Source organism: Ranitomeya variabilis, chromosome 6 (genome assembly GCF_051348905.1).
Source record: "Ranitomeya variabilis isolate aRanVar5 chromosome 6, aRanVar5.hap1, whole genome shotgun sequence".
NCBI classification, from domain to species: Eukaryota; Metazoa; Chordata; class Amphibia; order Anura; family Dendrobatidae; genus Ranitomeya; species Ranitomeya variabilis.
In genome coordinates, this window is record NC_135237.1 from 382,755,297 (window position 1) to 382,780,238 (window position 24,942).

Consider the following 24,942-nt stretch of genomic DNA (forward strand, 5'->3'; position numbering starts at 1 on the left):
GCACACTGTATATCTGGCAGACACTGAAGCGAATAACGGCTGATTGGTTGGGGCGTCCCGAATGTTAGACGGCATACCACTGATAAGTCATCGATAGGTTAGTCCTGGACAAGCCCTTTAAATAGTTGACTATTGCTAATTTTATCTAAACATGTTTTCTGCCCTTCTTTTTTTTTTAAGCCCTTGACCCTAGTGGGAAGACCCCAGTGACTGTGACTGATTGCCTTCATTATATTATGCCCTTATTCTGCTATAATAGTTCATTTGTTGTCTTAAATAAATCAAATAATATACAGCAACATAGTTGAAGATTTTTATTTTAGCAGATATACTATTTTTTTATTTTTACTTTTTAATTGCAGATCACATCACAAACATTTTCAACAGGGAATTAAAAAATAAATAAAAGAAATGTCGGTAGAAATGTGATGGTGGCCGGGGCTCACGGAAGAGGAGAAAGGCTTTAATTCACTGTATGGCGTCTGTGGTGTTAGGAGCGGAGATTCTAATTATGTTGCGAGATGATGGAGGCTGACAATTTAGATATGCTACATACGCAAGAGAAAAATCCAAATTGCTCACTTGATAAGCAAATGTTTCTGTTACAACTTCCAGTGTGAAAAGGACTCGCAAACATTTTTGTTAATTATGTATTACAGCTGTCCTTCATAAACTTAATTACTAATTGCTGAAAGGCAATGGGTTTCCATTTGCATATGTACACGAAAGGCATGAAATATGCAGAAATATGATTTTAATTAGCATGCAGTGATATGAAGGGATACAAATCAAACTGGCATGTTAGAAGATTTTTAACATTAAACACTGAATTCATCTGGACACTTCGCATATAATGGACACAGATGAATTATGTGATGAAGACAGCATTCAATTTAAGACCAGTGCTTTACCAGTATAATGCCAAAATGTTTCCTCCTTGCCAAAAAGATATTTATTCTCAATGGGGGAAAAAACAAACAAAAAACCCCTAACTATAAGCATAAAGTAGTGGCCGAGATACAGCCAATGCTAGTAGCAAACACCGGAAATGTATTAGCTCGACAAACTAGCACCAGAAAGGAAATGTATTGCCCATTATTATTATTTTCTTATTTTTTTTTTCTAATCAATAAACTTTTATTGAACACCTAATAGCATAGTTTACAGCAGAATAATTATTTTACATGTCGTCATACAGTACATGGACAGGAATAGTACCTATGTAAACCAATTGTTCATTCAATGTCTATAAGACGCACAACTAACTTTCAGGAGAAAAATGGGGAAAATGTTTAATGTCCGAATTCAGGTTACCAGGGAGGAGGGGGACTGCGGCAGCAGAGCGGGATCACAGGAGGGGTTCGGAGGTGCGAGCCTGTGGGGTGATGTTGAGAGTCCCAGGCTGGTAAAAGGGGGTTTTCAGCTGTACTCGGCGGTGCGGGGGCTCCAACAACATTTTGTGATACCCTGGAGCACCCGCATTTCCATGGATTCAATGCGGTGGGTTCCGGGAAAATGGCCACTGGAGGCGGCGCATGCACAGATTTCGATCTCGGCAGATGAGATCTTGGTGACGAGATCTCAATCTGCGCATGTGCTGGCTCCGGTATCCGTTTTCCAACAATTAACCACATTGAAACCATAAAAGTGTCGGCAGAGCCCCTGCACCGCTGCACACCCCCTCCTACCAGCCTGAGACTAACAGCATCACCCTGGGGCATCGCACCTCCGAAAACCTCCTTCTACCAGCTCAGGGCCTGCAGTACTGCCTGACTCCTTCCACGGCTGCCCCCCTTCCACCAGTAAGCTACAATCAGACAATAAGACGAACCTTTATTCCCCACAAAAAAAAACTGGGAAGAAAAAAATTGTTTCTAAGGGCTTGTGCACACGCTGCGGATTCCGCTGCGGAATTTTCCGCAGCGGATTTGATAAATCCGCAGTGAAAAACCGCTGCGGTTTTTACTGCGGATTTATGGCGGTTTCTATTGCAGTTTCCTCTGCGGGTTTTCACCTGCAGATTTCTATTGGAGCAGGTGGAAACCCGCAGCGGAATCCGCACAAACAATTGACATGCTGTGGAAAATAAACCGCTGCGTTTCCGCGCAGTTTTTTCCGCAGCATGTGCACTGGGGATTTCATTTCCCATAGGTTTACATTGTACTGTAAACTCATGGGAAACCGCTGCGGACCCGCAGCTGCGGAAACGCTGCGGTTCCGAAGTGAAATCCGCAGCGTATGCACATACCCTTAGAAAATCAGTCAAGTAAATCATCTTACTACCCAGACAGGTGGTAATCACAATTTACAGGATCAGTGTGTGGCTATGGATTCCCTTCCCTATGGTCGCCCTTCCCTCTGCTGGTTATGAAAATTAAGCAAAAGCACACGCCAATTATTTTTAAATTATTTATTTCATACACAATGTACATAACGGGTAATTAATACAACTCCCATCATTGTCGCCTGGTTGAGCTGATCTCAGGGAGACCAGGCGACAATGATGAAAGCTGCTTTCAGCAACTGGTGCCTAGGAACAGAGCAAACTGTACAGCTTTTCCCAGGGGCCGGTATGTGTCACACTGATACGGCACACATATGCCACATGTATGTAACACACGGACACGGATAGCACCGATGCTGGTTTTTCCAGTATCGGAAATATCAGGACGTGTGGAGGAAGGCCTTAGGTGTAAAACTGAGCGGTGCACAATGTATTGACTAAGGGAATAGTAACACACACTTGGAAATGCATGAATACTCATCCAGGAGGAATAACAGAGGAAATGCAAGTATAGAAACTATTTAATCAGACAGCTTCTCCTTAACCCTTTGGGTTATTATCAAAGTATATCTGGCAATTCTCTCTGCCATTGATGTCCTCGTAACGCAATACTAAATAGCGCCCACTTGAAATAATGAATAGGAATGGGCTGGTAAGCATCTTCTGCAGCAGATGTACCTCCTGAATAAAGGCCTTATATTTGTGTAGCCTTGGGGGCTTTGCCTCGGAGTTCATTACTGCCAGGAATATACTTATCCCTTGTATGCATGCAGCTTTCATGAGCGATCAATTAAATATTTGTCTTTATGATTCAAACATTTTACAAGTCTAATTGATTGCCTGTAATAACTATCAAGCAGTTCTTTCATGTCTAGACTGTCACGCTATGAAAAATCTACATAGTTGCGTGCACGGAGGAGAAGAGGGGGTATTCTTTATGGCTCTGTTCGACTCAATGTGTTGTGATTGGATGGGAAGATTTACATTCACTGTAATGCAGGCTCAGAGCACTAAAAGAGGAAAGCTCCTGCCGATGCACAGAGGCATTAGACATGGCACTTATTAGTTATGGATCTCTAAGGAGAGAATGATCAGCTTGTAATACTTGCCCTATGGTCAATGTATTTCGACTTTTTCCTGAACGGGACGATGCTCAAACCCCAGTGGTTTTGTGCAACTTCAGACAGCTGGAGACATTTTTTTGTAATTGATTCTGTATATGTATACTCACTGGCCACTTTATTAGGTACACCTGTCCAACTTCTTGTTAACACTTAATTTCTAATCAGCCAATCACATGGCGGCAACTCAGTGCATTTAGGCATGTAGACATGGTCAAGACAATCTCCTGCAGTTCAAACCGAGCATCAGTATGGGGAAGAAAGGTGATTTGAGTGCCTTTGAACGTGGCATGGTTGTTGGTGCCAGAAGGGCTGGTCTGAGTATCTCAGAAACTGCTGATCTACTGGGATTTTCACGCACAACCATCTCTAGGGTTTACAGAGAATGGTCCGAAAAAGAAAAAAAATCCAGTGAGCGGCAGTTCTGTGGGCGGAAATGCCTTGTTGATGCCAGAGGTCAGAGGAGAATGGGCAGACTGGTTCGAGCTGATAGAAAGGCAACAGTGACTCAAATCGCCACCCGTTACAACCAAGGTAGGCCTAAGAGCATCTCTGAACGCACAGTGCGTCGAACTTTGAGGCAGATGGGCTACAGCAGCAGAAGACCACACCGGGTACCACTCCTTTCAGCTAAGAACAGGAAACTGAGGCTACAATTTGTACAAGCTCATCGAAATTGGACAGTAGAAGATTGGAAAAACGTTGCTTGGTCTGATGAGTCTCGATTTCTGCTGCGACATTTGGATGGTAGGGTCAGAATTTGGCATAAACAACATGAAAGCATGGATCCATCCTGCCTTGTATAGAGCATCTTTGGGATGTGCAGCCGACAAATCTGCGGCAACTGTGTGATGCCATCATGTCAATATGGACCAAAATCTCTGAGGAATGCTTCCAGCACCTTGTTGAATCTATGCCACGAAGAATTGAGGCAGTTCTGAAGGCAAAAGGGGGTCCAACCAGTTACTAGCATGGTGTACCTAATAAAGTGGCCGGTGAGTGTATATATCCATATCTGGATAGATAGATAGATAGATAGATAGATAGATAGATAGATAGATAGATAGATAGATAGATAGATAGATAGATAGATAGATATTGTACAATAGATTCCATATTCTAGGACATCTCACATTACAGAGTTTAATGCAGAAGCGAACAATAAGCCATGAAATCGTAGCCATTTAAGACTATGTACACACTGAGCTTTTTCAGGAGTTATTGGAGCAATTTTCCCAGGCAAAGTCGGGTCAGGAAAATGCTGCTGGTCGGACTCCTGAGGTGGCCTTACAGTTGTATTTGCTGCTTAGGCCTCTTTCACACTACCCTCTTTTTGTTTCAATCATAATGCGTCATTTTGTGAAAAAACGGATCCAGTAAATGTTTCTGCTGTATCCGTTTTTTTCTCAGACTTGTATTAGCGGCGGATTGTGACGGATGGCCTTCTGTTTCATCCGTCGTGCGCTGGATCCGTCATAAAAGACAACACGCACTGAAACGTTTTTTGTGTACGTCGGAAAATCGCCCAGCGACGGATCCTGTGCTGTCCGTCGTTGGCTATAATGGAAGCCTATGGACGCAGGATCCGTCGCTGACCGTCAAAAGCAGGAATCCAGCGACGGATGCTGTCTTTTGAAACTGAGAATGCGTGGAAGAATTTCCAGTCAGGGAAATTCTCTCTCGCTCGCTCTTTTTACTATTGATGCTGCCTATGCAGCCTCAGTAGTAAAAACATATAATGTTAAAAATAATAATAAAAGAAAAATAGTGATATTCTTACCTTCCGGCACCCCCGCGAAACCGCTACGTCATCACAGGTCATTGTCTTGCAAGGCATCACTGGGAACAGGAGCTGCCGGGAGCATTGCGAGCATCGGGAAGGCTTCGGGGGATGCCGGAAGGTAAGAATATCACGATTTTTTATTTTTTTATTATTTTTAACATGGGTTGTGTTGTGTATGCATTTTCGCAGCGAAAAAAAGCTGGAGAAGACGCATACACAACATGTGCACATAGCCAACAACTGCCTAGACGAATCCATAAAAAAAAAACGGACCCAGTGCATCTGTCTTTTCAACATTTTGATAGATTGTGACTGATTGTAAAAAACAGAAGTGTGAAAGAGGCCTTTATACTTTTAAGTACAGTTGTGCTCAAAAGTTTACATACCCCGGCAGAATTTTTGCTTTCTTGGCCTTTTTCCAGAGAATATGAATGATGACACCAAAACTTTTTCTCCATTCATGGTTAGTGGTTGGGTGAAGCCATTTATTGTCAAACTACTGAGTTTTCTCTTTTTAAAATCATAATGACAACCCAAAGCATCCAAATGACCCTGATCAAAAGTTTACATACCCCATTTCTTAATACCGTGTGTTGCCCCATCTAACATCAATGACAGCTTGAAGTCATTTGTGGTAGTTGTACATGAGGTTCTTTATTTTCTCAGATGGTAAAGCTGCCCACTCTTCTTGGCAAAAAGACTCCAGTTCCTGTAAATTCCTGGGCTGTCTAGCATTAAATGAATGCGTGAGAGATCGCCCCAGAGTGGCTCAATGATATTGAGGTCAGGAGACTGAGATGGCCCCTCCAGAACCTTCACTTTGTTCTGCTGAAGCCAATGACAGGTCGGCTTGGCCATGTGTTTTGGATCATTGTCATGTTGGAACGTCCAAATACGTCCCATGAGCAGCTTACGGGCTGATGATTGCAAATTTATCTCCAGTATAAATAAATAAAAGCTTGCACCACACCCCTTTTCCAGTTTAAAAAACAATAAAAATTGGTCTTGCAGTGTCCGTATAAGACTGATTTATTAAAATATAAAATTATTAAATGCCATAAAGAGGAAAAAAATGCCAGATGCTGTTTTTGTTGCATAAAAATGCAACAAAAGGAGATAAAAATGATGCATATGTACCCAAAAATTATATCAATAAAATATCAACTCACCATGCAAAAAACAATGCCTCTGAAAGGCCTATTGATTTAAAAATAAAAAAGTTGCAGATTGAAAAAAAAACAGCAAACAAAAAAAAATATGTACATACACACAAACTGTAAAGGATTGGTACAGACCTTGGGACTCTTGTTCTAATGTCATTTTTAACTCAAACAGAATACTGTAAAAACAAAAGCCAAAAGCAAAGGCACAAGTGCGCTTTGAGGGGTTTTTTTTTTTTTATCCATTTCACCCCAATTGGATTTTTTTTCCCAGTTTTTCAGTGCTTTATATATTCTAAAACTAATGGCATTACTCAAAACAACAACTTATCTCACAAACTACATGTGCTCAAAAAAATACAAAAAAATAAAAAATTAAGACTCTTGGGAGAACAAAAAAGAAATAAAAAGAAAAAATTTGCTCATGGGTTAAAGACTATGAGCCGTGAACAAAAACGGTATCAGTAGTGTTATATTGGACTTTGACAATGGTTTGTATATAATATTCTATCATTAGGTCATACGAGAGAGTGGAAAATTAATTTGCCAAAGAAATTTGCCTAGCTGATGTTTCGCAGATACGTAGAAGTAGAGATTAACTCTTCGTAGAATTTGTAATGTGACAAACACAATACATTTAATGAACAATAAAGTATTAATATATATATATATATATATATATATATATATATATATATATATATATATATACACACACACATATATATATGTATTGTACATACACACACCTCACTACATAATTCTAGCATAGTTTAGCAGACATGTCTTTGTATAAGGAGAGCTCATCACTTTTTACACCCAAGGCTCTAATTTTCTTGTGGCGGCTGTGTAATATTTTGCAATGTAAAACTGACGGAGATGGAAGCTATTTTGCATGGTACAGCGGACATGGCTAACAAATGAGAGTTTAGTGGGCTGAATGCAAGCCCCCTGCCTCATCTGCCACCCCTAATGACAGCAGCCACCTGCTGTTTTATTGTCACAGCTGGAGCCAGTTCACACTCCTTGGTGCCGAGTTCTGCCCATGAGCGCCAAGCTATCTCTTCGCCTCATTACTTTGATGAACTTTTTATGGTCAGCACCCATGAAGACCTCATCTAGGACTACAGAGCCCAGACTGGCTGCAGGGAGTGATTCTAGGGAGCAAGAAGCAATAAGGCACAGTTCCTGACTGTCGCTTACTTAACAAGTCACTCTACCATACTTTGACTCTCAACAGACCACAACCACGAGCCATGAATCACTTGTAGGTTAACCAGCTTTGCTCCCAGCATTGTTTGCATTAATACAATAAATTGCCTTTGTGCTTCGATACCTCAATCAATGTAGTTAAAAAAAAATTCCACTAGAAAGTGCAATGGCTAGAGAGAGCAAAAAGCAAAAACAACTTTCCGGAACAGCTCGTACCACAGCCCACAGGTTATCAGAGGTCCGGTCAGGTGTGTCAATGTGAATATTAATAATAAACTAATTATGCTTCTCTGCAAGTCCCTATATTCTACCCTAGATGCATTATCTCTGTACTACACAGCTGTTCAATAGAGCGTGCCACAATTTCATTTTTGCACGCAGTAATCTGAGGCGCTCGAGCCTACAGTATGACTACATAGTAAGCTAATGAAACCTTACAGTTCTGCACAACAACGATCCATAATATGGCAGTCTATATGAAGTTAAAAGTGGATGTCTAGTCTTAAGCTACAAGTCTGCAGCCAGTTTATGTGACTGCAGACTTGTGAATCCGCACATCTCGCATGCTGCGAGGATTCTACGGCATCGGAAGCAGTAATCTGATTTGCATACACGCGGTCACGTGCCGACTAGAGAGGCACAGCCTCGCTGAAGGCAAGTGTATTGAGCGAGGCTGGAAAAAGTCTAGTCGGAATGTGGCCAAAAGTATGCAAATTACATACCTGTGGGTCACATGACCGCCCGTTCCCGGGAGAGCGATGTGAGAATTCACAAGTCTGCAGTCACACAGAAGGACTGCAGACTTATAGCTAAAGACCAAACAACCCCTTTAAAGTGATTAGTAACTACTTTTTTTTTTTTTTTTTATTGATGGCCTATTCTTAGGCCGGCCTCACACTAGCGAGTTTTACGGACGTATGAGCACAAAAACTACGTCCGTAAAATACGCATTACACACGGCCCAATGATTCTCTATGGCCCAGCTCCTATCTGCCGTATATTACGCATCCGTAATATACGGTCTTGTACGGCCGTAGAAAATCGCAGCATGCTGCGTTTGTCACCGTATTGCGCAAAAAAATCGCCAATGAAAGTCTATGGGGGCGAGAAAAATACGGATTACACACGGACCAGCAGTGTGACTTGCGAGAAATGTAGTGAAAAGCCGGTAATTAAATTGCCGGCTTTTCATTTCTCCTTCACAAACCCGACAGGATATGAGACATGGTTTACATACAGTAAACCATCTCATATCCCTTTTTTTTTTTGCATATTCCACACTACTAATGTTAGTACTGTGTATGTGCAAAATTTGGGCGCTGTAGCTGCTAAAATAAAGGGTTAAATGGTGGAAAAAATTGGCGTGGGCTCCCGCGCAATTTTCTCCGCCAGAGTGGTAAAGCCAGTGACTGAGGGCAGATATTAATAGCCTAGAGAGGGTCCATGGTTATTGCCCCCCCCCTGGCTACAAACATTTGCCCCCAGCCTCCCCAGAAAAGGCACATCTGGAAGATGCGCCTATTCTGGCACTTGGCCACGCTCTTCCCACTCCCGTGTAGCGGAGGGATATGGGGTAATGAAGGGTTAATGTCACCTTGCTATTGTAAGGTGACATTAAGCCAGATTAATAATGGAGAGGCGTCAATTATGACACCTATTCATTATTAATCCAATAGTACGAAATGGTTAAAAAAACACACACACATTATTAAAAAGTATTTTAATGAAATAAACACACAGGTTGTTTTAATATTTTATTGCTCTCTCAATCCACCTGAAGACCCTCGCCGCAACTCAAGGTAAGTACAGATCATCCTGCTTTCCTTTCAGTACCCGGGGTTTACAGGCACGAGCGAGTGCATTAGCACAGCTCCTGGCTGTAAAATGATTTAACCCCTTCAGATGGATTTACTTCGTGGGACGTGACAGATCATCAGAAGGTATGTATATTGTTGGTTTATTATTTTTCAGAGCGAGGGTCTTCAGGTGGATTGAGAGAGCAATAAAATATTAAAACAACCTGTGTGTTTATTTCAGTAAAATACTTTTTAATAATGTGTGTGTGTTTTTTAACCCTTTCATACAATTGGATTAATAATGGATAGGTGTCATAATTGACGCCTCTCCATTATTAATCTGGCTTAATGTCACTTTACAATAGCAAGGTGACATTAACCCTTCATTACCCCATATCCCACCGCTACACGGGAGTGGGAAGAGAGTGGCCAAGTGCCAGAATAGGCGCATCTTCCAGATGTGCCTTTTCTGGGGTGGCTGGGGGCAGATGTTTGTAGCCAGGGGGGGGCCAATAACCATGGACCCTCTCTAGGCTATTAATATCTGCCCTCAGTCACTGGCTTTACCACTCTGGAGGAGAAAATTGCGCGGGAGCCCACGCCAATTTTTTCCGCCATTTAACCCTTTATTTTAGCAGCTACAGCGCCCAAATTTTACACATACACACTACTAACATTAGTAGTGTGGAATATGCAAAAAAAAGGGGATATGAGATTGTTTACTGTATGTAAACCATGTCTCATATCCTGTCGGGTTTGGGAAGGAGAAATGAAAAGCCGGCAATTGAATTACCGGCTTTTCACATATATCGCGCTGAATTAAATATAAATACAGAATATATATATATATGTGTCTCAATGACATATATATATATATATATATATATATATATATATATATATATATATATATATATATATATATATATATATATATATATATATATATATATATATATACTGTATATATGTTTTAACGAACATTTGAGCACATAAATCCATTAGATGTCGGTTTTGCAAGCCTGCGAGAAAATATCGCAGTACGGATGCCATACGGATTACATACAGAGGATGCCATGCGCAAAAAACGCTGACACACCCTGCCTACGGATGACATACGGATCACTATTTTGGGGACTTTTCTGCGTATTACGGCCGTAGAAAAAAAACGGACCGTATTTACATACGCTGAGTGTGAGGCCGGCCTTAGGCTCCACTCCCTACTCAAATGAACGGAGCCCCTGCTCAAAAAATATTAATGACCTATTCTTGGGATAGGCCTTCAATGGAAAAAAATGAGTGGCCAATCACTTACAAGGGGCATCAGAGTTTGAAGAAATAAATTGTATTTTTGTGAATGAAAAGTTGTAATTTTTAAGATATATTTTGTTTCACTTTCTGAATTTTATCATTTTGAAGGTCTCTGCTTATGTTATATATAGGGTGTTCTCATCTTCATTAATGGGTATAATTAGATAGTGATTGTGAAAAGATGCAACTAATCCATTTTATGGTTAAATAAAATTCCCACTTCCACTGATAATCACAGTTTTAGTTATTTTTGTTTACTGTTTGTTTCCTAAGTTACCGGCCACCTTACAAGCTCTTTCCCATTGAGCTTTTAAGAACTGCCCTGAAACGGAAAGGGTCTCTGGAGCGTGATGTTAGCTTCCGTTTCCAGGCAGTCAGTACCCCCGCCCATGGCTCTTATAGTAGTATAGGAGAGAACGGGCCTGGCAGAGCAACCATGTTGTTAGTCTGAACAGTCAAACATGCAGGAGCGCACCGTCACTCCACCAACATCATGATGCACGCCTACTTCTGAGGATGGGACAATCTGTCTATTCACAACTTTGTTTCTTTTACAGTAGAAAAATATTTACTGGTCTTTGAAATCCTGGAATTATCTTCACCAGGCTAAAAAAAAGTGCAATTGACCCGATCACTATTAACATTCATATCATGTACCATCTATACATAATGTATAAGAGCAATTTAGAAATAAACATGTATAGAAATAACACGCAGCCACCATATGTGGTCGTCTTCACAAATTATCTGATCACAACATCATCAATAAAAGTTTTCCAGGCAGGTTTTAATCTCCTTCCCTACAGAGACTCGAGAAGAACATTTAGAGACTACTTTCCTGAAATTATAGAACATCCTATTATATATCCTTAAGTTTTGCTTACTTGTCATTAAGCCATGTAGAGAATGCATGGGTCATTACATTCATAAGTCCCCTAAAATGAATAACCATACATGAATATATGCGCTACGTAAATGACTACAATTACGAAATCTATTCAGAGATGTCATAAAAGCTTGTGTTAGTTTTACCATGTGTACATCTATTAGCATAAGGACATCAGTAAGAACAATTTAGCTCTAGGGGATTTTCTACGCAAAACATAATATTTAATATGGGCTCTGTTTGGAAAAGCTCAAAGAAAAGGCAATGTAGTGCCCACTTGTTTGCTTTTATTCGCAAAGGCTTAAAGCGACTCTGTCAGCACAGAATAACTGATTGTTCAAACCAAGTCCAGGCGCTCGGTGCACCCTTGGCAGGGCCAAACATTTATATAAACCTTCCAACCTGCTTGTTTTCCACCTATCTTCATCCTTCTCTGGTTTTATGAAGCCAGAGCTGTCAATCAAAGTGGAGGGGGGGCAAGATTGAGGGAAAAGGAGCAGGTGTGAAGGTGTATTTAAATGTTTGGTCACGCCAAGGGTGCACCGAGTGCCTGTACTTGGTTTGAATAATGAATATGTGCTGACAGAGTCCCTTTAATTCCTTTCCGACATCAGGCATAATCGTACGCCGATGTTGGACTTCCCCTGTTAGGTGCGGGCTCCGGCACTGAGCCCGCACCTTTCCGGGCACATGTCAGCTTATCTATACAACGGACATGAGCCTGCATCAGCAATGGGTGGAATCGCGATCGACCCGCGGCTGTTAACTAGTTAAATGCCCCTGTCAAACTCTGACAGTGGCATTTAACGTGCGCTTATGAAGCGCATAGTAAATCCAGCCCATCGGTGACCCCATCACATGATCAATGGGTCAGCATGACAACTATAGGTCTGCAGCAGACCTCTATGGTTGTCACTGCCGGAATGCTATGAGCGCCACCCTGAAGTCAGTGCTCATATCAAGTGAGCATTTCTGCTACTCACAGACGATCTAATCATTGCCTGTGTGTAGCAGAGGAGATCAAAAAAGTGAAGCTTCTAGATTCCCATGGAGACTGTTGATGCATGCAAAAAGTTAAAACAATGTTTTTAATAATATATAAAAGTTCAAATTACACCCCCTCCCCCTCGAAACAAGTTGTAAGCTCGCTGAGGGATCAGATTACAGGTGGAGAAGGGGTAGGAGATCACGATTCCACCAGCGGCTGTTAGAGACACATGTCAGCTATTCAAAATAGCTGACGTGCTGTGAAAGATGTGGGCTCAGCGACAGAGTCCACATCAAAGGGGGAGACACAACATGTGCAGTACATGTACGGCGCATGTCGTGAAGGGGTTAAAGTAAGCTTGACAACTGATACATGCTGCCCGATCCAAGGACAACACGTATCAGACACTGGCTTTATGATCTCAGCCAGGTATGTTAGGCTGCGGCGTTTCAGAGAAAAACATACTTTAAAAGCTGCCGGGGACTGTGCCACGCTGGAGACTAGTCGGGAAGGCGGGCCCCATGGGCTTCTCCCTGTCCGATGTCCTGGATTGACAGGTCTCTGCCTATACACATGGAATGGGCAGGATGTATCAGCTGGCAGGTTCTCTAACTATATTTCTGAATAAATGATTTGTTCTGGTGGCAGGGAGAGGAGAAAGAGGCTCATAAGTGAGTAAAGGAGCATATTTCGCAATAAGATATTTAACAAAGTTTCTTATATTTGCTTGTACTATTAATTTGTGCAATATTTATTGAAATAATGACCGTTAAAATGGTATGAATATGCCACAGATTTTCTGGCTGATAAATCTGCTGTGTACTTCTAATAGCAGCATGTGGATGAGATTGTACTAAATCTTATCCACATATTGCATTAAATCCCAGTGTAAATTGACATATTGGCCTTGATGTTGTTCATGCTGGTCTTGATAAAGGGGCATGCTGGAATAGATGCTCCGGATTCATTAAGAGGCGCGCACCTTTTCATGAACTCGGAACCAAGTCTGTCTGTAAAGTAATGGGCGTCTCTGTGTGCTTCACCAAAAATCTTGAGTATTTATACAAGATAATCGTGAACGAGCGTTGTTAAAAATGCTTGATTAACGATTACCTTGCCATGGACAACTGGGTGAGGATAGGAGTAGTCTGCGCTGCTGTGCTACATTCAAGAAATCAGGAGGACGTGAAGAGAGATTAGAACATGTGGCATATTCTAAACGCATTTTGTACTTGAACCAACTTCTTCATCAGGAAACCACGATGTGAAAATAGAACATACCATGGTCAAACTGAAATAGTCTACAATTAAAAAAAAAAAAAAGAATTTATATCCTTCATGTGACAGGATGCTTCCAGTGATTAAAGTCACAGCTCAGTATACAGCGATTGGGCAGTAATCATTCCCCCACTTTGATTGGCAACCTGTATAATGACTGGAAGCAAGCGGCTGCACAGAGGATACTAGTTCTATTTTCCCTGTAGCCGCTGCTCCAGTAAACTAACCAAACAGATATTTATCTGCAGATTAACCCTATATCTGCAGGTAAAGAGCAGACATGGATGTGGCAGGTTTCCATTAAATACTCACATACTTAGACAACTTAGGACTACTATTTAGCAGTTTTTCTGTTTCAAGGTTTTTGTGTTTTTTCTTTCAAAACTATATAACTATCTAGAATAAGTCTTTCCAGGAAGAGAATCCTCAGTAATACTTTTAGCCCATTAAAAGTGGTCTTTAAAGAAGTAGAACCGGTTGTAAGATTTCTAATAAAGCTTTTAATATGGTAAGGTGTCACAAGATTCATTAATGGGGTTTAATTCTAGTGACTGACCTGAAAAGAGGTGAGCCACGTAAGATTCTTCTGCACAGCCATATTTTGATAAGCATTTGTTAAGACATGAATTTATTCAACATAGTAAGAATATCATATAATTTCCCAGAAACCCATGACCTGCAATAGACTTCTTACAACAGATTTGGAAATTATAGCACTCTTGGTGAATCATGGATGGAAAAAAAAGGATAAAATGTTCTCCCATTAGTGATTTGGATCTTAGTATGGAATAAAAGCTTATGTGGAATCATTACTAGAAGAAGCTCACCAGGCAATAGAAATAAAAGGGAACCAAGCTATAAAAGATATTATGTCTTTTGGAACTTATAGTTAGCAGACTGTCTCTATACGAGCAAAGTGTAAAATGCTGTAAAGTACTACATAATATTGGCAAAGCTGGAACTTGCCCAAATAAGAACAGCGCCATCTCTTAGAAGAAAAAAACATATACTCATTGTGATGGTGTGATATGCTATGTGGGTAACATTTTTGTGCATATTTCTATTTTACTTATTTTCATGGTGTTCTCTTGTAGAAGGAGTTATTTGCTAATTGATGAATGGCTGTTGCTGCCATCTGATATCAGCCCCCACAGTACTGTATTGTATGCTAATGACATGTTGACCTAGCTTGTTGAAACAATGAGCCCCTGCGACCTTCCCCCTCCTGACCTGTGAATGAGGAGGGGACTTGTAAATATCAGGGAGTTGAGACACAGATCAGTCCTGTGTGGCATGATGATGTGAACACAGCACGTCAGAGAGAAGGGGAAGCATATGGACCATTTTTTATCCTCTGTCTGCTGGATTATTGGACTCTCATCTCCTTGGATATTTATCCAGTTACTGAACTGCATTCGGCTTCTGGACTATCTTATCCTTTCTGTGGTGGATCTTATATGGACCTTTCGTGTTTTTGCCTAAATAAAGCTTTTGGAATTGTTCACTATTCTCTTGCTCTGTTGATTGTGTGGTATCGGAGAAGGACCCCGTGACACTCATTGAGACACCTTATTTATACCTTATTACAATACACCTTATTCATACCTTATTACAATACACCTTATTCACCTTAGTCATATATTAATATTTGTGAGTAAAAAACAATAGTGATATTGAAAGAGAGAAAAACTAACTGAAAAATGTAGACATGTCTGCATTTTGGAACCACACAAGGTTTTGGCTTACAAATAAAGCTGAAAGACTCACCAAACATCTAGCCACATTTAGGGTCACATTAGAGTATATTCTCTCCTCCAAGAGAATCGGAGCGATTATGGTAATGACACTCCTATCAAACTCTGATCCAAGTTTGATCAGAGCGTCAGCTTGGTGAGATTGGATTCTCTCAGATGAGAGAATCATAGCACAGGTGAGAAGATGGAGAACTAGATTTCTCCATCTTTTCCACTGTGTGAGTCTGTGGAAATCGGATGTCATCCAAGTGCAGTCCGATGTTTTCCATGGACCCACAGACTTGCATGAGTGCGTGCCATCCGATTTGACCTGCAAATCTCAGCAACCTGTGATTTTCTTCTAATGACGAACTAAAATGAGAAAGAAAAACGCTGATCAGCACTGCCCCAAAGAGTAACATTAGTCAGAGTGCTATTAAAAAAACCCACCGGATTACTTACCGGTAATACTCTTTTATAGAACCACGACAGCACCCACTTGAGAGAGGGGATCCGCCCATAGGAACAGGAAACCCTATGGAGAGATAAAAGGGGCGGTCCCCCTTGCTCCCACAGTTGGGTTACAGAGATTGCGAGGAACCGCCCACCAGATTTTAGTAGGCAATTCGATATCAACATTTATCTTTACTTAACTTAAGTATGGCTAGCTACAAGAACCAATCACCCTTAACAGTGCTCATATCAAAATTAACTTATTAGGGAGGGAAGTGAAGGGGTGCTGTCGTGGCTCTATAAAAGAGTATTACCGGTAAGTAATCTGGTGTTTTCTCTTCGCCACGACAGCACCCACTTGAGAGACTTTCAGAGATAGTCATTTGGGAGGGAACACCGTGTTAAGAACTGATCTACCGAAAGACAAGTCAGTGGAGGCAGAAAGATCCAATCTATAGAGATTATAAAAGGTAGTAGGCGAAGACCAGGTTGCGGCTTTACATATTAGTTCTATTGGAACCTCCGCTCGTTCAGCCCAGGATGATGCTATCGCCCGGGTGGAATGTGGTTTTACGGTCTCTGGCGGGTTCTCCCTTTTATATGAATAGGCCAGACATATTGCATCTCGAATCCACCGAGATAAAGTACCTTTCGTGATTCCAGCTCCTTTTCTATGACCCTGGAAGGAAACAATGAGAGCCCTGCTCTTCCTCCAGGTGCTAGTTATATCTAAATAGGCTATTATGGCCTCCTCACATCTAATGTATGGTTCTTTACTTCTTCCTGATTTGTAGGGTTATTATAGAAGGAAGGCAGGAAAATTTCCTGTGATCTATGAAATTTAGTGCATACTTTAGGTAAGTAGGAAGGGGCAGTCTTTAGGACAACTCTATCTGGGAATATTGACAGAAAGGGAGGATCTATTGATAATGCCTGTATGTCACTTACCCTTCTTGCCGACACTAAGGCGACAAGAAAAGCTGTCTTGATGGAGACGTGTTTTATGTGAGCTGAATGTAGTGGCTCAAAACGGTACCGTCAGAGCTTCGAGGACTAAATTAACATCCCAAGGTGGTACGTGGGGAATTTGAACTGATTCTGACCTTTGGCATGCTGCAACAAATCTGGCTACCCACTTGTTACCTGCAATATCGTGACTGTATAAAGCTCCAAGAGCAGAAATGTGTACTTTTAAGGTACTAACTGATAGGCCTAAATCACGCCCTTTTTGGAGAAATTCTAAAATCATGGGAATAGGAATTTCGTTTGACAGAGCTGTCGGATAGAGGTTTAGAAATTTTTCCCACACTCTTACATATATAGATGTGGTGGATCTTTTTCTACTTAGTAGAAGGGTGTCAATTACTTTGTTTGAAAAGCCTCTTAGTTTTAGCAGCTGCCTCTCAAATTCCAGGCTGTCAACTGTAGGCCCTTCACATGAGGGTGGTTGAAGGGGCCCTGGAAGAGAAGATCCTGATCCTCTGGGAGAATCCATGGATCTGAGATTGACATGGCTCTCAGCCAGGATAACCATGGTCTCTTGGGCCAAAACGGAGCTATTAAGATTACGTTTGCTCTGTCCTCCCTTATCTTTCTGATCACGGTTGGTAGAAGTATCAACGGAGGAAAGGCATATGCTTTTCGAAATGTCCATGGGACTTGCAGGGCATCGAAGATATTGGGATTGTCGGACAGGAACAATGAAGCAAACTTTTTCACTTGTCTGTTGTTTTTTGTCGCAAAAAGGTCTATCTCGGGAGTGCCCCACTTTTTGGTTATCATTAAGAAGATACGACGACTGAGTACCCACTCTCCTTGGTGGAGGGTGTGACGGCTGAGGAAATCTGCCTTTGAATTGTCGACTCCTCTGACATGCAGTGCTGATAAGGATAGAAGGTGTTCCTCTGCTATGGTTAGAATGTCGTCGACTATAGACATGAGAGCTTCCGATCTTGTTCCACCTTGATGATTTATGTATGCGACCGCTGTCATGTTGTCTGAAAAAATTCTTGTATGCGTTCCGTGCAGCTGAAGGAATTTACATACGGCATGATAGATAGCCTTTAGTTCTTTTTCATTAGATGAATCGTTAGATTATCTAATAGACCACAGATCTTGAACTATTTGATCTCCTAAGTGTGCTCCCCAACCACTAGGACTGGCATCAGTGAGGGATTAACCACCCAGGGGACCCCACTGACAAAATGATTCGGATCTAACCACCAGGTCAGGGATTGTAATGCGTCTGTTGATAGGGATAAACAACCATCTAAATGACCCTGTAATCTTTCTTCTTCCAGTAGAATTGTATACTGTAACTTCCTAGTATGGAATTGAGCCAATGGGACAGCCAGAATGCATGACGTGAAAGAACCAAGAAGGGACATACCTTCTCTTAGGGAAATTAGGGGGTTATTAATCACTGATTGTACCTTGTTTCTAATTGCTAATTGTTTAGAATCTGGAAGGAAGCACCTCTGATTTATGGAATCTAGAATAAGTCCTAGAAATGTTTGTCGAGTTGTGGGAGACAATCTGGATTTTTCCCAATTTATTAACCACCCCAATTCCTGCAGGGACTAAATTGTATCAAATAGACGCTGATGGCATTGTGAAGGGGAATTTCCCACTACCAAAAGGTCATCTAAATATGGTATTATGAGGGTGTCTTTTAACCTAAAAAATGACATTACTTCTGACATTTTTTGTGAAGACTCTAGGAGCTATCGACAGTCCAAAGGGCATTGCTGTATATTGATAATGCTGTATTTGACCTTTCATCATAACCGCCACCCGTAGATATTGCTGATGTTCAATGAAGATTGGTAGATGGTAATACGCATCTTTTAGGTCAAGCACTGCCATAAGGCAATGGGGAAACAGAAGTTTTATAGTTGACCGGATAGACTCCATTTTGAAAGTATGATTTTCTAAGAAGACGTTTAATCTCTTAAGGCTAATTATTGCTCTGAATGACCCGTCTGATTTTGGAATTAAAAACAAAGGGGAATAAAATCCCTTTCCTTTTTGATGAAACGGAACTTCCACTAATACCCCTTTAGATAGGAGATTTATTATTTCCTGCTCTAAGGCCTCTTGTTGTGATTGAGACCTTAAGGAAGTCAATAGGAATGAGTCCAGAGGGACTCGGGCAAATTTTAATTTTAGACCAGTAGTTATGAGGCTAGTTGCCCAAGGATTGGAGGTTATTGCTAGCCATTGTATATAAAAAAATGACAATCTACCACCAATGGGTAGATCTATTCTAATGGGGTTTATCTTCAGATTTAAATGGGCACTTCCCAAAAAATGCTCCTTTCTGTTTGGAGTCTCTATTGGCCCAGCGGTCCTGCTTTTTAAAATTCTTCCTCTTATTAAATATGGGCTTTTGGAATGCTCTCCTATAGGATGGAAAATAATTATTAGGGAACCCCTTTTTTCTCTCACCCGCTTTGGTTAGTATCTCATCTAGCTTAGTACCAAATAGGTACTAACCCTGGCATGGAAGGCCACATAACTTAGATTTAGTTTGGGGATCTCCTTTCCACCCCTTTAGCCACAGAGCTCGGCGAGGTGCGTTAGTCAGACCTGCTGATTTGGCCGCTAACCGTATAGAGTCAGCCGATGAATCCGCCAAGAGGGCTGTAGCACCTCTGATCAAGGGTATAGAAGAGATCAGTTTATCTCTGGAAAGGCCACCTCTCAACCCTTCCTCTAAGTCATTCAACCAGACTAACATGGACCTAGCAGTGCATGTAGCAGATATAGCCGGTCTGAATGCTCCTGTACAGGATTCCCATGCTCTTTTTAAAAGGGAGTCAGCTTTACGGTCAAGCGGGTCTTGTAAAGAACCCGAATCCTCCACTGCCAGCAAAGATTTCCTAGACGTGGCTGCCACTGCCGCATCCACCTTTGGGGCTTTTGACCATGTGGAAAAATCTTCGTTATTAAAGGGATAGCGTCTTTTTGATGAAGACGGCAACCCTCTTTGTCCCTGGCTTTCCTATTCTTTTTTGACCAAATTTTTTATTGCTGGTATTACTGGAAAAGAAGGTATTTTCCTTTCTGATAGGCCAGCAAACATTATGTCCTGTGGTGTTTTAGGGTCTTTAGTGTCTTCAGTGCCCATGGTGTTACATACCGATTTGACTAAAATAGCAATGCTGTCTGTGGGAATGCATGTATCTTGTTCACCATCTGAGGAAACAATTTCTTGGGAAATGTCCGAATCTTTATCCTCAAAATCAGAAGACTCTTCAGACCTGGGCGAATTGTATTTCTTTCTATCCTTACATTCAGGAATACTGTCAGAGCCTCGTAAGGCCCGTAATTCATCCCTAATCATTTTCCTGATATCAACAAAAAAAGAAAAAGTTCGTGCGGCACTAGGATAATAAGTCTTCACAGGTAAGTCATTTCATTGGAACCATCGGACCTTTAAACCTTTTCCAGATCGGAGCATATCCACGGTGGTGCAACACATGAAAAAGTGGAGGCATTCATCCGTATAAGAATGTAAAGACAAGAATGTGGCACTCACCCAGGTATTGCTGTGAAGAATCCTTTATTCGCTACAAACAGCGGTTAGGAATACATGGAGAGGCTGTGAGGACGAAGGCAGGAGAAGGTGCGGGGACAGAGATGAGGACAACGGCCGTAGTCCTCATCTCTGTCCCCGCACCTTCTCCTGCCTTCGTCCTCACAGCCTCTCCATGTATTCCTAACCGCTGTTTGTAGCGAATAAAGGATTCTTCACAGCAATACCTGGGTGAGTGCCACATTCTTGTCTTTACATTCTTATACGGATGAAATTTTCCTGATATCTTCCGACCTTACTGAAGATTCTTCACGTAAGGTGGATTCGATGCATGAGTGACACAATTTCTTTATATAACTATCCGGGAGCGGCTGGAAACATAAAGCACACTGCTTGTGTTTCGTTTTTCCAGTTCTTTTCGCCTATGATATATAGAAGAAGAGGGAACAATAATCAGCCTAATAGGGTAGATACACACTCACCCCAGTGAAGCTGCTGTTAAGGTACCAGCTGATGAGGAGGAGACGGAGGCACAGATTGAGGAATAGATCGGTCCGATCTTTTATCCCTGGTGATCTTTGTAGAGGATCTGCTTTTGGAGCGTCCGCTGCTTGTATGGCTGCCTGGTGTAATAGCGGTGACTTCAGGTGAAGCCATCGCAGGGTCCTGGGGAGATGCCATGATGGACGCCGGAGTATCAGCGCCGGCGTCCTTTTGTTAATGGGGGCCGCCATCTTCTTCCTGCCGCACCCAGAAGTGACCGTTACTTCCGGGTAGCGGCCATGCTGTATGCGCCTGCGCACCCACCGGTGTTAACGCAGGCGCCGTCTACCTCATGCATCACCCCGGAAGTTCTGGCATCACTTCCGGGGGAAAGTATACTGGGGCTCCACGCTGCCTGCGCACCACCGAAGATGGTGCTACAGGATCTCCTACCTCAGCGCTTAGCTCCCTGCAGGTCAGCCGGATGGATCTCCGTGAGCCAGGCGACTCCCCGGACCTGGCCTCACGGTACCTGCCAGCAGAGGGGGAAGCTGAGTTAGGACCCCCGACGCTGCTTCCAGCTGTGGAGCCCTTGCCGTCCCCTAAGGTAAACTGCGCAAGCGGCATCCAGGCTGGGCATCCTCTTCTCTCCATGCGTTTCCCGTAGGAACAGGAAACCAACTGTGGGAGCGAGGGGGACCGCCCCTTTTATCTCTCCATAGGGTTTCCTGTTCCTAGGGGCGGATCCCCTCTCTCAAGTGGGTGCTGTCGTGGCGAAGAGAAAACATTGGATATCACTCATCCAATGTATACACAAGTGTGAGCAATGTATACGTAAGTGAACTAATTTCCCCTTTCTATTTGGAAATTCACAATATACTTCTCGTCATGCTGCTGCCGCTCGCCGCGCCCTGTCATACTTACATGTCCTCGGCATCCCGGCGTGGCTCCTCTGCTGCAGCGTCCTCTTCCCAGCGCTCGCTCCCGGCTTCTGTTGCTCCTCGGGTGCGCGCGCACGCCAGGTTCAGTTCTGCGCGCGCACACTTCTAATCTCCCTGCTGGTACTTCCTGTCCTGACCCCTCTATCTTCCTGGAGGACTCTCAACCGGAAGTAATGCGCAGCGCTGCTATATTTTCCTGCCTCTTCCTCACCCCTGTGCCTGATGATCATTTGTGTATTCAACTGCTCTTGGCCGCACGCTCTATCTGTGCATTTATATGCTTTCTGATTTTGGTTCTTCTCTTGTTTCTCCTAGCTTCAGTCCTGTGTCTCTGCAGTACCCTCGCCAGTCCCTGAGAATCTGCAGTCCTGTGTCTCTACAGTCCTGTGTCTCTGCAGGACCCTCACCAGTCCCTGAGAATCTGCAGTACTGTGTCTCTACAGTCCTGTGTCTCTGCAGGACCCTCGCCAGTCCCTGAGAATCTGCAGTCCTGTGTCTCCACAGTCCTGTCTCTCTGCAGTACCTCCGCCAGTCCCTGAGTATCTGCAGTCCTGTGTCTCTACAGTCCTGTGTCTCTGCAGTACCCTCGCCAGCTCCTGTGTTTCCACAGTCCTGTGTCTCTGCCGCTACCGCCAGTCTAGTGTCTCTTTTCTGCTCTGGTTCCCCAGCTTCCGTGGTGATAGTCCCTCTCGGGCCTGCGACTAACTCTCCCTGTATAGGGGGCGGTCTATCTAATCAGCTCATCCATGAGGGGATCGTCGTCGCGGTCCAGTGGGTCCACTTCTTGTTTTCTGTCTTAGAATCGTCACACTTCTGTTCAATTAGGTCATGTGATCCCATGTTGACCCTCTGTGAATTACATGGCTTTATGTTCTCTGGATCAGGCCACCATCCCAGTCAAGAGAAGTTCATGCTTGATGAAACTGAATGGACTGTACCACATAAGTTCACCCCAGGAGCTCATATCCAATATAATGATGATGTCTGCACAGTGCATGCCACACAGCTAGAATGCAGAGGTCGTGGTTCATACTACATTATTAAATACTTATAATCTATTAGGTATATTTAGGAGAAGGATATTGCAGGATGAAAGCTGGAAATCAAGATAGAGACTGAAGGGAAGAAAACATGAGCATGAACTACATGGAAAGAAGTGCACGATGTAGAAGAGAAGTGTAGAGAGCGACAGAGAAACAGACGAGAGTGCAGTTCTAGAAGAAAAAACTAGAAGAACTAACAAAAATCTGACCTAAGCTTTCAAGAATACTCCCAGAGAAAAAAACAAAATTGGTCTCTAAAGTGAATTTACAGGTATCAGCAAGTGAAGGAGGCTCTAATACGAATTCTTCTAAAATCCTCACCATGTTATATGCTACCGACATTCAAGTAATAAGGTCGAAACATCCCGGGTATGTGTTGTACTAGGATCTTTAATAAAATTCCTTCTGATATTATTTTCTTTTTACAGTACCTTTTTAACTTCTTGTGTCCTATACTACCAATAAGTTGCACACATCGTTGACTATTCTGAAACGAGAGGCTTAAACACCCTGCATGGAGCAGTCCGTATGATGTCACTACACTACATGCCTATATACATCTCTGCCTATATATTATTTAGGGTACCTCAAAGATCATATGCTGAATTTATGTGTTAAGTGTCACTTTAACCATCACTTTTTTGAATTTAAGACCAGTGGTAGGTCAAAAACAGAAAATGTTCAAATGTTTCCATTCCAATTTTGAAACTTTTTACACTATTGGCCTTGACTTACAAATGCTGAAGTAGCATCCTGACCATTATTTGTGCTGAACAAAGAAAAATATGAAATTAAACCCACCCCCCAAAAAAAAAGCATTGTGCCACATGGGACAATATCTCAAGCATATTTGGAAGGAAGAAGTGGTTACTTGGTGGAACCAGGCTCATGTTGGATGGTTGGACAGTATAGACACAACACTCTTCTACACTTTTGTGTAATGGGCTTCTGATGTATGTAGACCATTGTCGCTATATAGATGAGAACAATAAAATTGTATCAAAAGATCCATCGTGGAGACTTCTGAGATACAAATGAAAATGTAAAGCCAAACTTTGTCTTTTAATCCTATATTTTACGCATACACACTGTTTCAGGATAGGCATGGGAATAATTCAAGTGTGCCTGAACGATCTCTTGATGTTCAACTGTAGAACCAGATGTCTCAATATGCAATGACACTCTCCAGTAAGTATAGATTTAAAAAAAAAAAAATGAGTTGTACAGTCACTTATGGATGCTCTCCAAAATTCTGAGATGTCCAGGTGAAAGTCAACAACAGCTTGCACCAATTCACTGGCCAACAGTGAAAATGTTTCTGAAATGAAAATAGCTGGTTTGTAATAATTTTAGCATCCTAAAAACGAATATGTTACTTAAAAATCATTATTAGCTCTTGTTGCTGAGATACAGGTCATTTAAGATTATTATGCAGGAAAATAGGGAAATTTTGAATTTTCAACAAATGTGTATTGGTAAACCTGATTACAGACCTGTTGAACCAATGTCAGCCATTTTATAAATTGTGTCTGCATAGTTTGTACTAATTGAAGTCTCTTTCTCTTGTTGCAGTAATTTTGTGGAGAGAATTTACACTTTGAAAATGCCTCGTAAATGTGCAAATATTGTTAACAATTTTTGTTACGTGTGTGGTTATGTGACATTTGCCAACCAAAGAAGACCAATTACTCCACTTGTGAAGACTGCTTACCATCATTACTTTGCTTATACGTGGCACTTAAATACGTGGCACTTATACGTGGCACTTAAATACGTGGCACTTATATACGTGGCATTTTGAGACCTATAATTTTTCCACATTTTGGTCCACAGAGTCATGTGAGGTCTTGTTTTTTGCGGGACGAGTTGACGTTTTTATTGGTAACATTTTCGGACACGTGACCATTTTTTATCACTTTTTATTCCGTTTTTT

General features: G+C 42.0%; 1 protein-coding gene across 1 annotated transcript in view; it reads right to left on the reverse strand.

Annotated features, from left to right (window-relative positions):
- Window positions 1–24,942, reverse strand: part of ZNF407 (zinc finger protein 407) — a 764,411-nt gene that overhangs the window by 465,521 nt on the left and 273,948 nt on the right. The gene's annotated exons all lie outside the window — the stretch shown is intronic.